This window comes from Hoplias malabaricus, chromosome 1 (genome assembly GCF_029633855.1).
Source record: "Hoplias malabaricus isolate fHopMal1 chromosome 1, fHopMal1.hap1, whole genome shotgun sequence".
NCBI classification, from domain to species: Eukaryota; Metazoa; Chordata; class Actinopteri; order Characiformes; family Erythrinidae; genus Hoplias; species Hoplias malabaricus.
Window position 1 is genome coordinate 83,089,963 of NC_089800.1, and position 23,556 is coordinate 83,113,518.

The 23,556-nt window shown below is 41.4% G+C and overlaps 1 protein-coding gene across 4 annotated transcripts in view; it reads right to left on the reverse strand.

Moving 5' to 3' along the window:
- Nucleotides 1–23,075, reverse strand: part of daam2 (dishevelled associated activator of morphogenesis 2) — a 109,081-nt gene extending 86,006 nt beyond the window's left edge. For all 4 annotated transcript variants that reach the window (XM_066675285.1, XM_066675263.1, XM_066675274.1 and 1 more), the window contains exon 1: nt 22,946–23,075. The gene's annotated coding sequence lies outside the window, so the exon portion shown is untranslated. The remainder of the gene's footprint in view (nt 1–22,945) is intronic.
- Between the last annotated feature and the right edge of the window lie 481 nt (nt 23,076–23,556).

Genomic DNA, 23,556 nt, shown 5'->3' on the forward strand with positions numbered 1-23,556 from the left:
CACCATGCATAAACAGAAAAAGTCAGACGGTATCAGACAACACAAACAGACAAAAGCACTGTGCACTGCTGAATCTGAAATACTGTGTGTTTTGTTGTCCACTGTGTGCACCTCATGGACCTTTAACTCACTCACTCACATTTAGCAGTCTAATTATTCTCCACAGGAGGGTGCTGTGAGTTTTCAGTTTCATGTTCCTAATTGATGAGGTCTATACTGGCAATACAAAACATGTCTTTCTGATCTATGCTTGAGTTAATGGAGTAGTCTGTGTAAACAGTCTACAATGTTATTGTTTTAACTGCAAAATGGTCACCAACCACTCACATCGAGCACAACCGTGTCCACATTTAGAGTCATGTAGGTGTCAGGGTCAATAATGAGCCATGAAAGCCATCCCTTCTGGAGAGTGAAAAGATGCTCACATACTCCGACATACTCTGAAATTGTGGTTCTGGTTAAATCTAGTTTGAGGGTGTAGGGTCTGCGAGCCAGAATCCATGATCCATGGTTCATCTAACAGCTAAAATTCTTCCTGCCTCACAAGCTACTTTTCTCCATGATTATCTGAAAAAAAAATACAAACACAATTGGGAATATCAAACTCAATAAGATAAGACAAGAGACAGAGGTCCCTTCTTTAATAACAGATTGAGAAGCCATGGCTTCAAATGCCCGTAACACAGCAAACTAAATTGCACCATTGGCAAACATCTCTTTAAGAATTACTGGAACCAAAATCTGGACAGTATTCTTAGTTCCTGCAGGATACACTCAACAATCCTGCCAGAAACATTCAGCTTTTGGGCTCTTGCTCCTGTTCTGGATGCAATCATTACTATTAAAAGTAAAAGACATCGTTTCCAGTCAATGTAGTTCCTTAAAGATATTTTAATCACATTAAAATCAAGCCCGTGGGTGTGAAATATGGCAGAATTCTTTCCCTTAAACTGCAGAATAGGTAAATCACTGGCATTCACAGACTGACCTCAAGAGCCATGCACCTCCTCTAACCTCTATTTATCACTGCTTCCAGAATGGCTAAAACAGACAGTACATCGCTCTCCCCCTTGCTTTTCCTCTCAGTACACAGCGCTCAGCCAATGTGGCACACTGGACCGACTCTATGGAGTTAGCGCTGCCTATAGAGATGGCCAACCAAAAAAACAAGCTGTAAAATCTGCCCATTTACCCTGCTACACCAGGCTACTGCCAAGACATTTTGTTTTTACATTTACTGTCCATTCTCTAAGCTGACCAGACAGGAGCACTTTGTAACTGTTGAACTGCAGATGATAGTCCATCTATTGCTTTGCATACTTTCTGCGTACCCTTCCCGTACCCAAGGACCACCATAGAGCGGGTATGATTCGGGTGATGGATTATCGTCAGCACTGCAGTGACACATCAGTGGTGTGTTTGTGTGTGTTATGCTGGTATAAGTGGATCAGACACAGCGGTATTGCTAGAATTTTGAAACCCCTTAGTGTTACAGTTGGACCAACCACTGATGAAAGATAAATGGACGACCAACACAAACTGTGCAGCAACAGATGAGCTACAGTCTCTTTACAACTACAAGGTGGACCAAAAAGGTAGGTGTCTCTAATAGAGTGGACAGTGAGCGAGGTCAGGAAAACCTTTGTCCTTTCTTTTATGAAGTGGCGGAAAGTGTGTGTGTGATTGAAAGAGACTGTGCTTATGTCATTGTGTCAATCCATGTGTGAAAACAGCAGGCAGGTGGCCCTCTGATGCCCTGGCGCTGAACAGATCTGACCTTCACCTGCCAATCTTCACCATTAACTTTGTTTACACCAATTAGAGGTGATTTCAGGAACCCAGCAAAGACAGAGGTCAAACCATAGGGTCAATTTGAGACAACCAGAGTGCCTAGCTCTAGGACATTTACTTAATGGCTTACTATTCCTCTGCTGTGTGACATTCCGCCAGCGCCAGGCAATAAATCGTTTTATTACTATTGCAGTTATTAGTGTCAGACAGTAATATTGATTTCGGTATCGATGCTACAGTTTTCAAACAGCTCCCCTAACAAACCTTAAGTGCATGAAGTTCATAGCACTACATTTGTAAAATGTTATTTTAATTTTCTGAATCATTAAGAAGGTAGTAAACAAGATATTTTTGTGCTCGCATATAACACTTGGTTTCCTCTGGGTGTATTTTTATTAGAGCCTCATTTTGTAAATTGCTTTTCTCTGCATGGCACAACATCTCTGTTACATAACAACACACCACACTGTGACACCAGGTAGAAACTGACTTATGCTTTTCCATAAATTAATGAAGCATGGACTCATTAACATTATTCCGCTAATTGAAATGTAAATGTCATCAAGTACCATGTTGGAAACTATTGTGCATTGTATTTTACACTGATAGAACATAGGCAGGTTTAATTTGGTAGCTCTGGACACGCACTACATTCCATATCACACACTGTGCACATATGTGTGAATCATAGAGAATCACAGATTGCATCCCCCATTCCCTGGCTTTATTTAAGTCCCTAGATTACCACTCTGGCAGTGGGGGGTATCTAATAGACAATCAGACATTAAGTCAGCTGACAGCTTATTGTGCACTGGTGGCACAACCTGTTCCCAACCCAACCGCTTCTCCAAACATTTATACACACAGTTTAACACAACCACACCGACTGAGACAATCAGAACTGCCGACTCGTTCCCATATTCACAGTTAAACAAGGCTACAATTAAGGACCCAACACTTCAAAGGCACAAGTTCATCTCTTATTAATGAAGCTTGCAAACTGCAGTTAATGAATTCAGCTCACTGTAAAATGCTGGCATAGTTTCCCATCCTTTTCTCCTCATTATCTAGAAAGAAATGTTCAGAGCCTTTAGGTGTGCAAAGCACATAGCAAGGCGAAACTCATTTCTAATGCGGGTGGTACAAAAGTTCAAAAGCATGGTTTCTATATTCCTGTCAGTATTATTATAAGGGACTCCATCTTGATACACAGGTCAAACAGCATGACAGACATACCATTCATCAATGGTTCTTTTAAAAGACATGAAAAGAACCAGCTAGATGGCCCTGAACTTTCACAAGGTCTTTTCTCTGCGCAGTAAAAGTGCACAGGTCTCCAGGTTTTAAATTGTTCCATGTGTAGAATTGTCCTTCTTAGGCTAAATATCAAAGCCTATAAACCAGTGTGCTCACACTCTCCACGGCTGCTTGTGTATACCTTCATAAAGTGCAGATTTCAGTCTCGGACAGTAGACAGGTGGAAAGCTGAGACCTGGACGTTACAGATTACATCCCCTCGAATGCCACATCTGTAAGTCGTCTTCTCTGTAACGAGGAGGCCCATAAACAGGTGCACGTCTCAGATGGTGACCTTCATGACATCCAGGTCGACCTCTGAACTCTGCTGCTGCAGGAAACTGTGAACTCAGTGGACCACGCTGATGGACACAGTGCTCCATGCAGACCCAGTTGCTTAAGTCACATGGCCTTGCACAAATAGGAAGGTTGTGTTTACACTGAGATTCTGCTAAGGAAGCATCAGAGTTGTAAACAGTTGTCAGCTGGAATATCTCAGAAATGTGTTTACAATAAAGAGGAGAAGAAAACAGTTTAGAATTACTGTGTTAGTCTTAAAAAACAAGGCACAATATAAATGCTTCCAGAGAACTACCATAGAATCTACAATTCATTTTATACGGAGGCATAATTTTCCAATCTGTGCCACTCCCCAGTTCCCTCAATTACTCTCATCTCCTCCACTTAAGACCACTACTAAGTAGAGGGATTAAAGCCCAGCATGCAGCACACCATCTTTATCTAATGTAATCCTATGCCTCCCCTCCACCAATAAAATTCAACAAACACATACTTCCTGTTTATCTTTGAAGATGACAAGCACAATCTGTTCTTAAACACAGTTAGCGCAACATCATCTGTCCCCAAGGATTTCAGCGGTAGTTCAGCTTCATTGCCAACAAATTTAGCAAGGTCATATTAGGCAGAGACCCCCCCCACCCCCCCAAGACAGGCTTCATCTTTACCACAAATCCCCACTTAACATGTTTAATTAAATCCCATTTTCAAAGTATTAATTTAACTAAACTATAGTTGAAGAATTCCACTGGTGTACACACTGTCGCTGTCCAAAGAAAAACATGTATTCCCAAAATAGTATATTCATCTGACAGGGAAAAAGCTTCACATTTTGATTCTGAATAGGTGCACACACATAAAATGTTACTTTGTCACTTGCTAGACACTATAGCATGCTCTTTATGTGCAGTTTGAGCCCATTGCTTATTCACCACTAAAATACTATCTGGCCCCCAGTGATCCTGAAATTATTTCCTTTCTCTGGCAGATGTTGTAGAGCACTGAGCAGTTGTGCAGCAATATGGGCTTTATTCAGTAATTCTACACCTACAAAAGTGCACCTTCAATTTGTGGGTAATTGATCAAAATAGCTATTGGGCCACTGTGCCAAAAAAAATTTAGTTCTAACTATTAAAACTACAAATGTGACCAGTCCAAGAGCCGTGAAACTATGATATTTGGCCTACATCACTGCTTACGCATGTGTCTCCGTCTATGCTCCTCCCACGCTTTGGGAGTGTATCGAGAAACAGCTTCCACTTGTCCAGCACTCCATCAGATTTACTATGGTTCTCAACATGGGACAATGTGTTCCACAAATACTCAGCGCCAAATTTTGCAATGGGTGCATTCCTCAGAGGCAAGTCAACCACCAACCTTTGACCCGGACTGCTGCATTTTCACATGGACAGACATGTGCTGCTCGGGTTTGGACCAGAGGGACCGGTCAGCTGAACAGATGATGATTACACAGATATTGGACGCATCCTCGAGATCCACTGTGCCTTCAGTGACACGTTTTATTTACACATTCTTGGAGATACTTGATGTGATCTTTCTAAGAAGGCCTTGGTGAAACTAAAACTGTTCAGTGCAAACCCTTCAGAGTACAAATCCAGGCTTAAACGCTAAGCAAAACAAACAATTCAATTAATCAATGCACACGTGACCCAAAGCTTCTGTGTTACACAAGAATGTACTCAAATCTTGACTCAATGTAAAACCCTACAGACGTCATAGTCAAAAGTCGGGAAGTCTGAACAGAGCAGGGTCAAAAGACAGTCTGAGGAGGAAAAGTGATGGAGTAGATGACCAGGAGCAGCGGAGGAACGAGGGAGTTGATGGTGGGGTGATGGAGGAGGGGAGAGAGGGACTGGACTGATGGAGATGAGGGAGCTCTTTGTGCTTATTTTTGGGAGTGCTGATTGGAAGCAGCTGTGGCTGTAGAGGCCCGCTGGCCCTCGCCACGCGACTCTCAGCAGCCCAAGCTTCAGGACAGCCTCATTCAACCTCCTCCTCTTCCACTCTAGAGAGAGAAGTCCCCCTTTCAAACTCCCTCCAGCATCCAGCTAACAGTCCATTGCCTTGTATAAATAACTCAAATGGCTGTACAGATCCAGTGGGCGCTTTTTAATACACCTCCCTTTACAATAGCTGAGGCAAAACCCTGAGGATAGTAAAGACATTCAATAATTAGAAGACTATACATGTTAATCTTTGCACCTCAACCACTGAAAGTACACCCATTAATATAAGCTATTGATGTTTCTGTAAACACATTATTTGCAGCCGCTGTAGTGCCAGGATCACTCTGTAATGCAAAAGTAAATCCCACAGTAAAACGAACAGAGCCCGTGAGAAATTTATGGAGATCATTTATATTATGCAGCTGAGAGAACGGAGCCTATTTGCTTTGTAGCTGAGACTGATGTTATGGCAGCATTTGAGTCACTTATTTGAGATTCAAAGCATACTGTAAAATAGATCTTTCTTGGAGCAAATGGATCTTCCTTTGTGAAGCAGAACGTTTCCCCAGCCATTTACAAGAGCAGCCAAAGGACTTGAACATTTAGCATTCCACACTTCAGTGCAAAACAACCTAGCAATCTGTGTGTGTTTTTCTTTTTTTTTTAACAGAAGTACAAAGCTGCAAAGATGGAACTAATGCACAACTTTTTGGGTGTGGTGACGATGGCATGAACAAGCAGCTCCCAAATGCCAAAGGCAAGATCAGGCAGTTCTTGGTTACTTGATTTGTTCAGATGTTAAAAGTAGTCTTGGTTGTAAGGCATCATGCTGTATCTGGGTACATCTTACAAAACAAAACAAAAAAAAAAGCTTGCTTTCCGTGCTTCACCTGAAAAATCAAGAGAGAAGAATTCAATTTCTAGGCTGTCAATGTGTGTGAAGCCTCTGAAGTCATGCATTATTCTTCCAGAGACTTGACATACTTGGGAAAAGATTAATAGCTCCAATGATCCATACATATCCCCCCAGACCTCCAGCAAAGGAATTTATGTGCATTTACTGTGTGATAACGAAAGACATCACTCGTCCCAACAGAAACTTTGCATTTTGACCACAACAAGATTTCCCAGTCATCAGCAACACTCTTATTTTGGACCCAGCATTAGAAGGGATATAGTACCTTTAGAGTTAGAGACAGTCAAGACAAAGGTGTGCACTCATTTGTGCATGATTTTGTGTAGATACTGAACCAAAACCACACTCCTGGAGCACTGTGCACATTTGATTCACCCTCTCTGGCTTGTTCAGCTTTAGCCATTAAAACCCAACTCTCTCCCTCACTCATACAAACAATAAATCTAGGTCAATTGCATCCACTGTAACAGTGCGAGATCAAATCAACACACATTGTTCCCATTAGGGGCTGCCTGTGAAAGTGGCCAGGTCGAGATGTGTTAGCTTGAATGGGTATCCTTCCTTGCTCTAGATGGAGATCTGAGTTAGCAGTTTGCGCTTCCCTTCTGAAACAATAGTGCTGCTCTGAAATTTCTATTGCTACTGTTTGTTCAGCACTGGAATGCACCATTTGATGTTTCCCCTGAATGTTCTTAGCTTGGGCAGGCCGGTCAGTGGTCAGGAACTGATGGACGTATGGGTAAAAATGAGGTAAATGCCTATTTACCTCCAATGATCGTTCCTCTACAATCTCTAGAGTGAGTTTTTTTTTCCTGGTTTAAAGACTCAGGAAACACTTCTTATGAAGTATCTTGCAGTAACTTTAACCATTTGGGCTGGACATTTCTTGGCTTGACTCAGAAAACATGCTTTATTTACACTAGATTACTAGTTTAATGAAAGAATAATGATGAATGAAACATGAAAAGGATAATATCAAGCCATGTGGCTGTAGGAATTCTTAAAAAAAAAAAAAAAAAAGAGCAGAGAAGTATGCAGAAAACAAGCAATAAATAAATAAATAAATAAATAAATAAATAAATTATGAAACAATTCACATTAAAACACCAATCCAATCTAAAGAAGAATATACATATAAACACTTAAAACTTATTATAAAATGACATAAAGACTGCAGAATAAGAGAGAGAGAAAAAATACAGGCTACTTACGCAACACAAGTTTTTGACAGATTTCCATTTGATCCTTTGAGCTAACAAACACAACATGGCCGACAACTCTGAATGTCACCCTGTGAATACCAAGTAGGATCTGTTGATGTGTAAATAAAGATCAAACACTAACAAGCCAGAGAAAAACAAGAAGCTGTACGTTCTGGAAAGAAAGATGCTCATGCAACAATGAGATATGGGCACACGCTGCTCCCACTGGCCTATTTGTACTGAATTTAACTGCAAGTTGCCCCTATGAAATACAGGCTTCAGAGGGTGGTCATGTGAATTTACACTGTTTTAAGAACGTTGAGGCTTTAAATTATCGTGAAATGGATGGGTTCGATGTAAATGTTTGAAGTTGTATTTTCTATTGTGTTTATCTTCCTCATTCTTTATTATCTTGTATCCAAGGAAACCAGAAGATGCTAACAACATGTTCATGGGTGCTCAAAAGACCTTTACCAAAAAATAAATAAATAATTAATCCTTTGAGATGAGGCTAAAACACAAAGGCCAAGCTGTAAGGCAGGAACACACTGTGGAGGAGGCACCAGTCCTTCGCAGGACGACACACACTCACACATATGGACAATTTTGAGTCGCCAATCCACCTACCAACGTGTTTTTGGGGACCGTGGGAGGAAACCCACACAAACACATGGAGAACACCGCCTTCCCCCAGTTTACATATAATATTGCTTAAGTAGTTGCTTGGTGTGTTGCGCATTTATGTAGTGATCAGCTTAGATGAATTTGTTGGACATTTCCAGCAGCTGAGTCATACATTTCCCTTGCCTCCACCGATGGTCCCCAAAGTGTTTAGCCTCAGTTTAGGCATTCACATACAGGTATATGGACATGCACCAATGTCTAATATATGTCTTCACCTTTTAGCAAACCTTAAAGTGAACGTCTACAATAGTGTGGAAACCCAATTCACTCTGGGTTGTTTGCAAACGACTGTTTGGAGTGCTTACTGTTGTCTAATAGAATGACGCTATTTCTCTCCCATGAGCAGAGAAAGAGAAAGCCTAGCATACCAGACTGAGACAGTTTGTTTTTTTTTTTTTTTGCTCATTTACAGACACTGGGCCTTTCCAGCACACAAACCGGCTGGAGAGCTAGGAAATGGTGGGGAAACACCTTCTGAATTTCATGAGAAGTGTTTTTTTTTTTTTTTTTTTTTAAATTACAATCGTGAATGTTGCCTTTAAAAGTGTTTTCAATAAACATTCCACCGTTTAAAAGAAAATTACTAGGAAATGTCTTAGATGTGAGGTCTTTTTTGCTTCCTGTGGCTATCTGTCAGTGTCAGAAATACTTCATGATTCACAGCAGCTCATGGTCTATATCTTCCACTTAATGTTTGTGGAGCGTTGGCTCAAGCTCATTCATAACAGCAGACTGGCAATATAGATAAGGTGAGACTAGCGGTATGGATTACAGTGATCCCAGAGGAGAGCTCTGGCATGATCCAAGCCTTACTTTACTTGGCTTTAAGCCTAGACTGAGCATGCCCCCGTTGTTTAGACTGGCCTCCTATTGCACTAAAAACAGGAGAAATGTCAGTGGCATTAATGGTTATTATCCATCAAAGTGACTCGCTCTACAGCTCAGTCAGATTGGACCGGTTCTGCCCTCAATTTTCCTTCCCTCACTCATTATGCTCCCTCACTTTATCTTTCTTTATGGTTACACAGAGGGTAGTTTTCTCCTCGTCATTAATTCTCTGTCCAAATGTCCCTCCGTCTCTGTCTTTCCTATTCTCTCTCTCTCTCTCTCTCTCTCGGAGGTGGGGCTGTTTTCAGAGGGTAATTTGAACGCTTTCACCTCAAAGGCCTCTTTTTGCTGAAGGTGAGCTGGAAAGAGGAAATGCCGGGCTGAATTCGCTCCGTGTGCTGCCTGACATCCAGCGGCTTGCAGATAAAGAATGCATAAGATTTCCTGCTCCAAAGCCCACCGCTCCCAAAACATCTCGCCGTTTATGTACTGCGGCCCGTCGCCCGGGCAACCTGGCCACGAATCAGGGCCCTGCACCAGAAAATTGGTCTTCCAGCAGAGAGAGGGATGTGAGCTGGTCTTAAAGAGACAGCATCACTATTATCAATGGCAGCACTAAGATTATTATTTTAAATGATTATTTGGAAAGGATCTGGGTGGCAATTCGCAATTCACCAAATGTGCATCATTCTCTCCTTTTAGAGGACATCTAGAACCCCAAGATTAAGCAACCGTTAAGAAATGCTCTCTCAGAACAGCAAAGCTTGTTAGGTGTAGTGCATGTTTGTATAGTTTTATGCTTAAATGGTAGTTAGATGTTCACAATATTAATCCAACAACATCTCCACTGACTCGTCATTTCAAATTTTCCGCAATTGCAATTAAATTTTCACATTTCTATGAATTAAAGAAACAATAGGTAATAATACGATTTGGTATTTGGGCTCCCCTACAGATGCATAATATAATTCACTTATACAGCACTGTCCTGGAATCAAAGGGGAGAGTGGAGTGAGGGGAGTGGTTTCCTACCCTCTTCCAAAAACTACATTGTGTATTTTCTGCAAGACTGAGCATGGAGTAGCAATGACGGAGTCTTTATTCTCCCTATTACAGGTCAGTGAAGCATCAATGTGATTTTGAAGCTATGATTTTAAGGTAAAAATACTACCTAGTGTTTCTTTAACATCCAGTGTTTATTTATTAATCAATTAATTTCGTTTTCTTTGTGGTTGACAGGTTGCTTGCTTCTGATTGGTCTATTTTATAAGCAGTTCAGAAGCTCTGTATTGATGCATCAAATACGTTTCTGCTTAAAACATTTTAACACAACATTAAAAATGATGTAAGCTATAATTAAAACTGTAGAACTAGAATTTATGATATAATAACTATTCATCTTTCAGACATAATACACAGCAGAGTGACCTTTATTCTTTTCTCTCAGTGTGATTGACAGACTGGCACTGGGCTCTTGGTCTAAGGGGAGCTCATGAGCTCTTTTGAACACTTTTAATAATACATCCTCTGACATGGCCACAGAGCCTGGTTTGGACCTAGTACTGGCTGGGTCATGCTGGCTTCTGCCCTAAACATCTCAGTGCAAAGCTCATCAAACAGGGCATCTCTCGATAATAAACAACCACTTCTGGAAGGAATGTGGACCTGTTTTCCATTTAGGCAACCAAACACAATCACAAACCCAAGCACACTCGCGCTCTCCTGTTCTGGATCCCTCACACGTCCTCATAACCTGCTTCATGCTGCCGTATACAGCACCTAGGAGATCCGGCTGTTGCTAAGACACAGGCATGCACACAGTTTGTGCCTAAATCCTGGCACTTGCTTCTTGTTTATGTCCCCATATCCTGGATGAAGATAAGAGATTATTCAGTGTTTATTCATCAGGAAGGAGAGGAGAGCTGCACACAGCGAGGTATGGCCTTCACGGGCCTCTGAATCTCTACCTGCTGCTGGGAGAAATTAAAAGTTGTGTACATGAAATTTGGCTGACAGGGCTTTACACCTGTGACCAGGGCTTCACACCTAATTATTCCAGGTAGACTCCACTGGGTCAAGATGTGAGTCAAGATGAACCAGTTACAGAAGATGAATGAATAAATCTCAAAATAAAATTCTTAGGACATTTTACAAAATAAAATTCCAAAAATATATTCAAAAGATATCAAACTGTTGAAAGAAAGGGTGGTGCTTTCCGGTATTTGATTAGTGCTTTTAATAAAGTAGCTGCTAATTGCATATCCTGCTACTATGTAAACTGATCCAGTCAGATTTGTGTGCTTAGCGAGTTATTTATATAACTGTACCAAAACAATCATGAAACCGTGAGATTCTGAACGTCGGTGAATTGCGTGTATCCTAAAGAATCCAAATCAAACTGAACTCAAACATATGCTAGCAAATACAGTAACACACTACTGATATTGTTTTTGGACATACACAAATTGACCAATTCTTTCCAAAGCTTCCACATGCTCCTTGAAGGGCAGCCCCAGGTGAAACCCCAAGTAAAAACCTCATTAAGAGAGAGACCACACAGCATTCTGGAATTCCTCAAGGCTTCTGCAATTTTTAGCAACAGGAGATGCCATAGCAGCTGTCACGTCTCTCCGAGATGGAAATATCTGGAACTTTCGGCACAAACGTATGGTACGTTTCATTCAACAGTCCATTTGGAGCACACCAACAGAGCAGAAGAGGCAAAAACCCGTGAACAGTCACTGTGGATGAAAGCCGAAATGAAAGGCCTCATTCTGCTGAATAAACTCTCCAGAGAGGGAGCTTTTTTATGGTTAAGTAGAAGCTTTGGTTGCTACAAATGATGCGGTTTGTCACTCAGCTAGCAAGCTTTCCAAACGATGGCTAGGGTGACTGTGTTCTGGGAGAGTGTTTTGGCGACTGGTGTAAGAGCAGTACTGTCAGGTTTTAGTGTAATCTCATCATCCTTGCATACGAATGTGATTTATACTAGATCTAGCCATATCATCTGACCACTAATGTAAAAACAAGTTTTATGACCTTGGTTTGTCAAGGATAGATAATACTCTACTTAGCACTGGATCGCTCTTTCCTGCCTTCAAGGGCCTAAAGCCTGTACCGACCACTATTTATGTCAACCTACAAAGCATTTAGCATTGCATTTTAGAGAGACATTAAGGTTTTAATTTTGTACTTATTAGAGTTGCAAGGCAGTAGTGGTTTGCAATGATAAACACACTTATTTGAGGGCCTCAACTCGCCTCATAAATTTATCACATGGATTACTATAATGAAAGGCAGGTTTTAGGTGAAATATGGTACTTTTAAGGTCATCCAATATTCTGCTTTTGCTTTCGCTTTTTGATGCAAAACAGGTTTCAAACAGAATAGGTGAGAACAAGGTGATGATTTCATGCGTCTGGAGCCATGCCATGGGAACGAGGGAGGTGAGGAGCATAAAGGAAGAAAATAATGGGGGTAAGCTTGTCTTGATTGGTGGACTGCAGTACTGGTACTGTACACACTGATTAACACAATTGTTTTGCCTTTTCCATGTTTCCTAGAGCTTAACCCCTCTCTGAATGCTCCGAAAAACACCTGAAAACCTGGGACATGAAAATAAAAGTTACACCTGACAGTGACTGTCCCTCTGTAATTCCCCTAAAGAGTCACTCCACAGTTACACAGATGATCCTCAGGAGATAAAATTCCACTAAACCGCACCATAAGAAGGTATGATTAAGGCTCAAAAATACAAGACACGCTGCCAAAGCCAAAAGGCCGAAACCTTCTACCAGAACGCAAGGCGGCTCAAAATGAAATTACAAACTCAGAATATCTAATATTCAATATCCTGCCCTCTCTTCAAGCCTGATCTGGAGAAAAGCGCCAAAGTAAACTCATGGTGCTTAGACGTTCCCAAATGTTCTATGCTGCATGGAGATCTCCATCTCCCTCTTGGCCCCTGTGTTTGGACATTGATCTGAGCAGATTTTCTGGGGGCTACACTTTCTGCCAGATTGCTGTAGTGGTGTGGCTGATAGGCCAGAGGGCTTCCAGTAGTCCCTTAATGCTTTAGTTGTAGTTTTTATCCCCCCGGGTCTTCATGGTGTAACAGAGGGTCAGTATTTCTGGGAAGGAAAGGGGCCTTAAAATGTATATTATGAGGACTTCACTGGTTTTGGCAAATAAGGTTTATTTACCCCCTCCCCCAGATCCACAACGAATAACTTTTGTGAGGTTTTGCTGAGGTGTGATTATCAAGATTTGAGATTCAAATCTGCCAGTAAAATATGAAAAGCCTCAGAAAACCCTAACAATAATAATAGCTATTGCTTTTATATTTCATCAGGATTTTAAACCCCTAAAATCGGTTACTATCACAAAATTTTCATTAGCTCCATGCCTATAATTAAGGGGGCATTAGTGGGGTCTGCAGAACTCTGGTTCATCCTGCCACCCGGCGGGGCTGCTGGGAGAAGCAGGACCTGAGGCCCCTGGGAAAGACGCTCTCACGACCATTTCAAGAATTTTCCCACAATCAAACAAATAAACAGTCAGCTGTACGGGGCAGTTCTGGGACCATGAACGCTGGGGGAGGGCGAATACACTCATAAAACATCCATCTCTGGGACCACAGGGACTCCAGTAAGACTGCACAACACTAACCCCAAAGCTTAGAGCCTCATTCAAGAAACATGGCGTCATCTTCGGACCTCTGTTCTCATTTTGTTTTGCTCCCCAGCCACATTTCGCTGATTAAGATGTTTGAAGTCAGGTGTCAGTGCAATTCGCATTCACAATGCATGTAAAACAACTAGCTTACATTTGTCTTTTCCGATTAGTTTGTTCTAAGCCTTCTCTCTCGGACAGATGTCACAGCTGCCCAGAGCTAGTGGACGATAAAGGCCTGTGTCTTAATACCATCAGGTTTCCTGGACGCTTAAGCAAAAGGGGTCATTGAGAGGCAACAACCCATTTCATCCTCCATTTCCCATCTGCCAGGCCTTAATGGGGCATAAGTCTACTGAACACATCTGGACTCCTACAAAGGAGCAGGGTCAGACACATCTCCCTCAGCTGCAGCTAACATGGGAAAGGCTAAGAATCTATTGCCATGCAACATTTTACCAATTACAGATCTAACCCACTGAGCCCAGTCACAGATTTCTACTTCTGGAAGAACTTCGTTTGTAGCTTCAAAAATGTTCCACATCGTATCTTTGAGCATCAAACTGATGTTGCAAAGTCCAGCTGATCTCAGTGGATTCCAAACAACAGTGTAAAGATGATTTAACACAGCCTGCTAAAGAACTGCCTTTAGAAAATTTAGAGTACAGCGTAGCTGCTCTCCATCATGTATCTTTCCATCTTAAGCTCCAGCCAAACTCCTAAGTAGTCTGCCATATGATGGATGTCCCTATGTTCAAAATCTATGGGCTCCATCTTGAAGCCGTTTTTGCCTCTTAAAATATTGTCATGTTGCCTTTTATGTAGCACTGCTCAAGCTGAATGTGATGTTATTAAAAGTAAGGAAGTGGAATGTGCTGAGTAAAAAAAGCCCCTTGACAAATTTAACACTGCACACAGCCACACTGTGAAGCTTCAAGTGAGATTAAACCTGGTGTATGTTTATGTATACAACAAATGACTTGCACTGACCAACTTCCGCATGAATTAAATCAACCTCTCTGTTGAATCTCTCTGTACAATCTCATGTTTGATTTCAGTCATTAGTAACATCCCGGTTTTATGTCTGATTTAAAGCAACACTAGTTACTGTATGTTTTACCATAAATTACAGCGTCAAATTCAAATTCATCTGGATGCTCCACATACCTGCAATAGGGAGAACAGAGCCTCTTGTTATTATTTTGCTCAGCACTGCAGAAACTGCACTATGTAACTATTGGAGGATGGTAGAAAAACACTCCGCTACTTCCCTCCCTTCTCTTTCATTCTAGGAGAGTGCTGTAAAAGTAAATTACACTCTGCAATTGTAGCGAGAGCCCAGGAGCAAAAATACATGATCTTGACTAGTGTTCTTGGTGTCACTGCATGAATTCCACTTGGCCATTCATTTTTAAAGGCCACGGGATATCGATAAATGACTAGCAATGTGATTATACTGCTACATACTACATTTGTTGTGGACCAACAATTTGAGGTGGCCTGCATTACTTGTACCAAATAATATTACCCTTACTGGATTACATTAAAAAAAACATTTGCATTTGCATAACTCTCCTTCTGTAACATTAGTACTGCATCGGCCTTTATCCCTGTAATAATTAAACACACAATCTATTATGCAGCCCTTAAATGTAATAAAGCCCTGGAGGCCGTATCTAGGTAATTCACAGCTGCAGAACTTGATGGAAGCTGAAGAGTGTAGTTTTAGGCGAGAGGAAAACTCAGGTCTGGAGGAGAAGAATATATATATATTTAAAAAAATGTTTCCATATGTGCCCTGGTTCCCCAGTGAAAGAACAGCTTTGTGTTTGCAGCACAGCGACTAAATAGATGTCCACCCTTTCTACACCCGGTAGCTTAGGGTAACATTAGTCAAGAGGGGGTGGTGACAAGAGGTGCCCCTCATGCTTCATGCCCAGTCATGTGGCTTGTTTTGACGGGGGCTAATTGCCTGTGACTGTTAGGGAGTTGGGGGGACCAGAAACAAACATCTTATTGAGTTCAGAGTGGGGGGAGGTCAGTTAAGGCAGAGTGGACTAGGCTGTGCCCATCAGGCAAAGTGCATTTCCCTGCACTAAATCTTCCTCACTGAAGTCTTAATGATTCACAAGGTCATCATTTTTTAGAAGTGCACCTGCTCCCAGTGCTTGTCGTTAATGGTTAGGGAGCAGTTTTGGAGTGGAGGCTTCAACATCCGATACAGTCGACCAGAAATGAAGCTACATAAGTACTAATTTATTATCTTTATTTGTTGACTTGGCTTAAGTAAGTGAGACTTGCTTTGCAACTTCCATTGCCGAACTTCTCTTGCTTCTGCAGGGTGAACCGGCTTCGTCCCAAAAGAAAAAAACCCTCACAGGTAGTCAAGGCAGCACTCTTTTGTTTTTCCTACACAGAGCAGAGCAGGAGGAAAATGTTCTCCATGCTACAAACACAGCACTTGACTGGTTCTGGAAGAAAACAATGAAACATTGTGTTTTTAAGTGCTGGGGGAAAAAAGAGAAACAGCTTGGGAGCGAAAATTGCTCTCCTGCCATTTATTGTAATATTTGGTTTCTGGGTATAAAACTGTAGTCATGAATTAACCATAGGATTACATAGCTGCTTTTATTCGTCCGAGTGACAACATCCTGCTCCTGATGAACTGCAGTAGGAAATTAAGACATGGAGGATGACAAAAGGGAGAGGTGTATGGAAGCAGAGCAGAGGAAAGGGAGGTTGAAGTTTTCCTTTCCTTTATGGAACACCAGAGGAATCCATTCAGAAAGAAGTATTAAGACATCAGGTCCAAACCCTCCAGAGAACAAACTTATCCAAGTGCACCGTTCCAGCCAAGAGGGGTGAATTTACGTTTAAGTCACGGTGAAAAATATAGACTGACATGTTCCTCAACAGGTTGTGTGTGTGTGTGTGTGAGCGAGCAAGTGAGCAAGAAGTAGAATGAGAAACCCACATAGCTCTGGCTCTGCCATGACAATCCCCTCAGCATGCTTAAATAGTGCCAGTCCTGAGCACGTGCCAGCTGTGGTTGGCATACTTATGCATTCCTTCCATGCTGCACTTCCTCTCCACTCAGGTGTTTCCCAGAACCTATCCTGCATTGTCCGACAACGGACACAAAAAACCCTGGAGGGAACGCCTACAAAAAAACTTTCATCCAGCTTAAATCTCACACAGCTTCTTCTGCTGACACAACCCGATACTTTGGCACTTTGGCACATTTCTCCGGTCCGACATGTCACAAAATTAATTATGAACTCAGACTTGGTTTATTAGCACAGCTAGGACAGAATGACAGGTGTGACCACAGCAGAGTTAGCAAATGTGAGGCTGTTTTGAAAGAGTCTAATGAAAGGAAACCATCTTAACATAAGTGTTCAATGCAAGGCTGTGGTGGAATAATTTACTTAATACAAAAGCATTTAGTCTGGAACACTGTGAGAAACCACAGCATGCAACGTCAACTGACTATTTGACAAAAAGTTATTATGTTCATTTATTGCCAAGATCTTGGGTTTAGATCATAGGTCTTTAGAAATTGAAACAGGGCTCATAAGGCTTCCATCTTGACATTGACCTTATTGCCCAGAAATTGCAAGTTTGATGCCAGGCATCTCTAAGAGTCCAAGGGCATACATCCATTCTTAATAACTTTGTGCAGATAGAACTCATTTTATGCCCTCATGATGCTAACAGACACAGCTGAGAGATGACAGTTTCCATTGTATTAGTAGTAGTTTGAAAAATGTGGTGACACTTCAGGTTTCATGAAGAAAGCTAGGGAATAGCCTCTGTGCCATCCACCAGTCTGCGTAGCATTATGTAGTTTGTTGAGATGCAGCTAGTTTGGAATTGGAAAGGACTAAATATTGTGTAAAAATCAATAAAAAAAAATACTTAGTTTCTTGGTGGAACAAAAAAGTGATTTAACACCCTTCTTCACTCAGGTGTAACTGAGCTTCAACCTACAAAACGAAACGCAACTTGACCTTCTGCTGTAGCAGCCTTGGATACCTGGTAAAACTGTTTCCTTTAACAGCAGGTCAGACAGGTTCTGATGCAAGTACGCATCCCCAAACCATGACGGACCATGCTTGCTAGAGCATGAGAATATGTGAATGTGTTCTGAGCCTATAGCTGATTCGCGTCTTCATAACTATTGATGTTGAACGTGTAACAGTGCACCCAATAATAACCAAGAAACACACAGAACTTGTTTTTCTAGTATTTTACATTCAAGGTACTTCTGTTACACAGGTTTCCTACCATTGTACAAGGTGAAAATGGCTGTGTTTTCATCAACATTTCCTCCTCCTGGTGGTTGTCATCTTGAGAGAGATTAACACTCCACAATTCACACTCGAGCAGAGCCCACATGACCTTCCAGAGAAGCCACAAATACAGCATTCATGATTTGTCCTTCATCCTCAGTGGAATATCTAGAAGCTGTTGTTCACACCCATGAGCATGCATTCAGCAAGCTCTTGAACCCACTCTCCTGTCTTCTACTTACGGAGAGATAGTGTGCAGACACCTCAGACCCTCCTCAATCTCAGACATGCTTTTCACTTACTTCACAGGGAATATCTAATCACACTCAGAACCACTTAACAAGGATCTTTAAGCCACATATTTATACAAAACAGAAATAGTCATAGACATTTTGGAATCCTATTGCGTGGAGCTATGAAACCAAAGAAACTTTTCAGGCCTATGCATTAGTGATATATATGGAAGAGGAGCAGGATGAATGAAGCATACACTGAAAAGAACACCCTGCCTACAGTGAAACATGGCCATGGCTCTGTGATGCTCTTTGCTTCCTCTGGCACTGGAACCTACAGCATGTGGAGTTTTTAATGGATTCAACTGTATCAGGATATGCTAGGAGCTTGGATGTCATTGGACCTTCCAACAGATGATCCCAAGCGTTTCAGGAGAAGTCCTGAATGAGTGCCTGCTTGACTTTATCCCCATAGAGCACAAGAATATTAGTGATCTGGGTGGACAGGCTAAAATTCCCTAGGAATGATGCTAGAAGCCGATGTCCGGCTGCACACCACCTTTGCAGCAGGTCATTACAACTAAAGGGTGACGTATTATTTACTTTGTCAGAATAATTCTGAGACTGCAGTAGTCAATTCTGCAGTAGACCATTAAAAGTCCTATTTTGTGTTGGATTCAGAAAATTTTAGCTATATTCTTGCTTGGATTATTGCAAACAGCTGAAAATGTGTACATTTTTAGATAAAGCCAACTTGCAGTGGGGACTGAATGATGTAGATTGCAACTGTAAGCATATAGGATGAGTAACTTTTTCCAGGAATAGTTAAGTTCTATTTTAAATCAATCCTAACTTTATTTTTGGCTGTTGGCTAAGAAAGGAGTGCTTTTAATATTTAATAGGGCTAAAATCAGTAGTAGTAGCAGCAAATTTGAAATTTAAATTTATGGGTACTTTTATCAGCATATAGCTAATAATATATCATACAACATCAGAAACCACGTAATTAAGTCAGTTTGAGACTTTTTAATGCCGTTTGAAGCAAGTATGGGACAATTTGTTCAATTCTAACTGACATCCATTAGCAGTAAGCTACATTAGCCTTGTATGTGAAGTGCAAAACTGGAAAAGCAGACTGTGTACAAAAAAACATGTCATTGCTAAGAGGGAAAATTCTTTAATTATGATTTGTAACTTTTTTGCCAAGCCATTCCTGCATTAAAACAGTCAGCATAGTGCTAGGATATGATTAATGATAGATAAAGCACTTAATAAATACACAATGTTTTTCTGCATTTAGACAGAGCTGATGTCCATGTTTCTTTAATGCCTACCTGGATAATGTGAAAATGACTATATAACATCAACATAGTGCCACAGGAAGCACGTAAACCCAAGCAATGCCATTTATATTTACAGAATTTGGGAGACGCCAATGTAACCAGTGTAACCTAAATGTGTAAATCATGTTAGTGTTAGGGAGAGGAAGTTTAAGGAGCCTTGCCCAAGAAATCTTAAGGGTGTAGTGTGGTCTGCTTATCAAGGCAGGGTAATGAACACTGATCTTCTATGTAGGGGTCAATAGTGTTACCTACTGTACTATAAAAAACCAATTGCATTAACCAGCTCAAATATTTAACTGAAGTATTTTATGCAAGTGACCAAATGACCTCTCCCTATGCCAAACTATCAGACTTAGGCTGCACAGTGCAACTGTTTCTGTAAAAACAGGTAAGCAGAAGCGAGAAAGACTCCTGGTTTGTTTTCAGTATAGAGGAGCTTGGAGTCAATTAATAAATGTTTGCTTTCAGCCTGCAGTCAAATCTCCAGCGCTCTCTGTGGTAATATGGGCCAGCTGAACATAGAGAGATCCAAACCACGGTCCCGTGATTGGAGGAGCGCAGCTCAGACACACTGTATATACTGTACCACTCTGCTAATTACTTCCAGACCTCCAAGAACCAGCGCCAAGCAACGTCCATTCAACAGAGCCACAACACTGTTCCATAACTCTGAATGGGCCAGACTGATAGAGAGAGGAAACTAATAGAGAAGAGGAAGGGGTCCTTTCACTTGCACAGCGGGCACTCAGAGGCAACAGAGCTGGCAATCTTACACATGCACTTTTCGGGGGGATAATTTCACACAGCACATTTGTGGGTCTGACTAGGAGCTCAGAGGGGTAGTTAAAGTTAATCTGGCCTGCACTGTTCAGTATTGATTTGGCTGCTGCTTGATCGTGTGCTTTAAAAGACATTTATGCGAACATTGCTATTTATTTCTTCACCTGCTATAGCCTTTTCAAGTGTTTATGATCCAAGACGGGCCAAACACATACTACGTCTGTTCAAATAGTCTGTCTCACAGTGCTTTGTCCGGTATATTTTTTTACAGTGTATTATCTGGGCCTTGCAGAGTAAACTTTTTGCAGCATTTAAATATACAGTCTTTTTTAATACTTAGTCTTCCTATGTTTAGAAGCTCACATGATAATTCCGACAGATGTCCATACACTACAGGAAGTGCTGGGGGCAGTGTGACATCTATTGTTTCAGTTTACGGCTTAAATAGTCCAGTAACAATATAAAAGTTGATGGCTCAGTTGATTATTGAAATTACAGAGAAATGACAGCGATGGCATCATCATTTTTTATTAATATTCTAAATATCATATCACCTGATGCTGTGCCAATAGGTTTGCTTTAAAATATCAAAGCTTGCCACATCTAGATGACATTCTACTCAACTTTTAATGTGAAATAAAACTGTTTCTCTTGCTGTATGTATTATCCTTAGCTTATCTAACAGCAGATGACCCACTGTGTCATCAACTGGTGTTAGATCAGCACCTCCATAGAGATTCAACAGCCACTGGTCCTCTGGACCAGCGACAACAGCAGCAGCCAAGCAGCAGTTCACCCGCCTTCTCACCTTACCTGCTCGCGAGGCAGGAGGACTGCCAAGTACAACATCTGGCTAGGAGTGCCTTACCTCAGCGACTTCCAGGGAACAATGGCCCTCTCTTTACCCCTCCACCCCCTCGCTCCCCTCCTCAAGCCGGGCACGCAGCATACGTGTCCCGCCTAATGCCCGTTTACATGGGCATGTCTTCCCAGCAGTGCCCCCTCCCCAGGCCTCTCCAGGTCGTGCTTGGTCAGCAGTCTGTCGGTCTTGATGGGCACGATCATTAGGAAAGCACTTGAGCCCATGTGGTTGTTGGTCTTGGATGAAAAGTGTGTTTGGTGTTTTTTAAGAGTACCTGGAGGGGTCTTTGTTGAAATATCCTGCAGGGCAGTATGGCCCAATTATTGTGTGACTGTAAACGTATAAGCATGACTGTTTATATTTCTGCTGTTTAGATTAAACCAGCCTACAAAGGCATGTGGCTACATCAAAGCTGTGGAAACCAAGTGACCTTCTTTGAATAGCGTGCTCTTATGCAAACTAACACCGCCAATTTTGGCATTGACTTTGCTCTCAAAAGTCTTACTCAGAATGGCTTAGACTTATTAAAATATGATTTCTAGACAATAATCCTCTAAAATCGTTTTAACGCTAATCACTTTTTTTTAAACTTTTGTTCCTCCACTTTTTAATCTGTGTTGGGGCGCATGATCCAAGTTTTGAACTCTGCACCAAAAGCACAGTTTAGGGCATTTTAATGATGCCTACATCCTTAAATCAGAGCCATGGACTAGAACCGCTTAGATGCATTAAAACACCTACAACAGCCAGTGAACTACATCCCTGAAGAAGCAGGAGGAATGCAAACCAGATGTTCCATGTAATGTCACCACCAGTGTTTGACCCAAAAGTGTGCCGTGTAGCTGCATTACAACTCACGCCTTACTTATCCATGCAAGTTTCTTGATATTTTTGGAATAATGAGTTATTTATTTATCTACATGCTTATAACATATCATTCATTCAGATTGGTGTGGTTAAGAGTTCAACAATTAATCCAAGCGCGTGACTCAAATTATTAGTATGTGTATTAAGTATTATGGGATTTATTTAACTTCTGCAATCACTGTATATACTTTCTGATCCAAATATGCCAACTAGATACTTGCCATTTTAAGGATAAGGGCAATAAACAGCAGGTGTAAGGCAACCCAGAACTAAACATGGTCTACTTAGAGCAAGGAAGAATTGCTATGTATTTTCTCATAGGTGTTACTGACAATGGGTGGAAATGGCAGAGTGGAAACAGCGCCCTCTAGCCGCCTTCATGAAAAACTTATCAGAGTCAGCTACAAACAGCATATAAACAAGCAAATAATAACTGCCAACCCTTAGGATAATTATTGGAACATGGTCAAAGACCAAACCCAGCTTTAAATGCGTATAAATAAAAAGCAGGCATGTTAAAAAAAGAAAGAGCAGTGGCTGTACGTTTTCTATATTTTCCATTCAGTCCCAAACCAGTCACCCACCAATCATAATTCTTAAATGAACATAAGCAGGTAGCGTCAACCAGAGCTAGAGGAGGGGGATTTTTACACGTTTAATTCTTTATTAAACGATAAAGATGCTGTCAATTTCGAAAGTGGAAATAAACATTCATGAAGCAGTGACGTTAACGCCTTCGTTCGAAAAACGCAAATAAATAAATAAGCGACATAGGCGGTTGTCTTTTACTACGTATTAAATGTACGTATCTATACGACGGTTAACATCACAGCGTGAAGGCACTGATAGAACAGCGTTGGGCTTAAACCTTGCTCCCAATACAACACAACGCGTTTAGCAGGAACTCCACACTTACCGTGTATTTCCATCGTTGAGAGAACCATGCCACTGGACGGTAATTCCTTAATGAAGGTCCACGAACTGATTTGAACTAAAATTATGTCTCTGTCTCTGTCTGTGTGTATGTGTGTAAACGTGATCCCCTGTCCACACTGACGCTGCATGAGGACAGCTCAACTCAAACAGCCTTATTATTATTTTCACACCCGTATTCAGTCAAGTACCGCCCACCGCGCTGGGATTGGCCAATAGCGTCCCGCCTCCGACGCTGCGATTGGTCAGCAGTTTGTATTCACATTACTTCTATCTTTATTTAAAAATCTACACTACACCGATCAACGCTTTAAAATGGCCTCCATGTTTATACAGTCATTGTCCATTTTATCAACTACACTGTGCATATGGCTGTACTTTGTAGTTCTAAAGTTACAGACTGTTGTCTACTTATGTACATTTTAAGCCCCTGTTCTTCAATGATAAGTACCACCCACAAAGACATCCAAAGAGCAGGTGTACGTTGGATGGTGGATCACTGGTAGTGGCATTTTAGTGTGTGTGTTGCTCTAGAACAGGCGGATCATACACCGCTGTGCAATCAATACATCAATTAATCCATGAACCAATCGA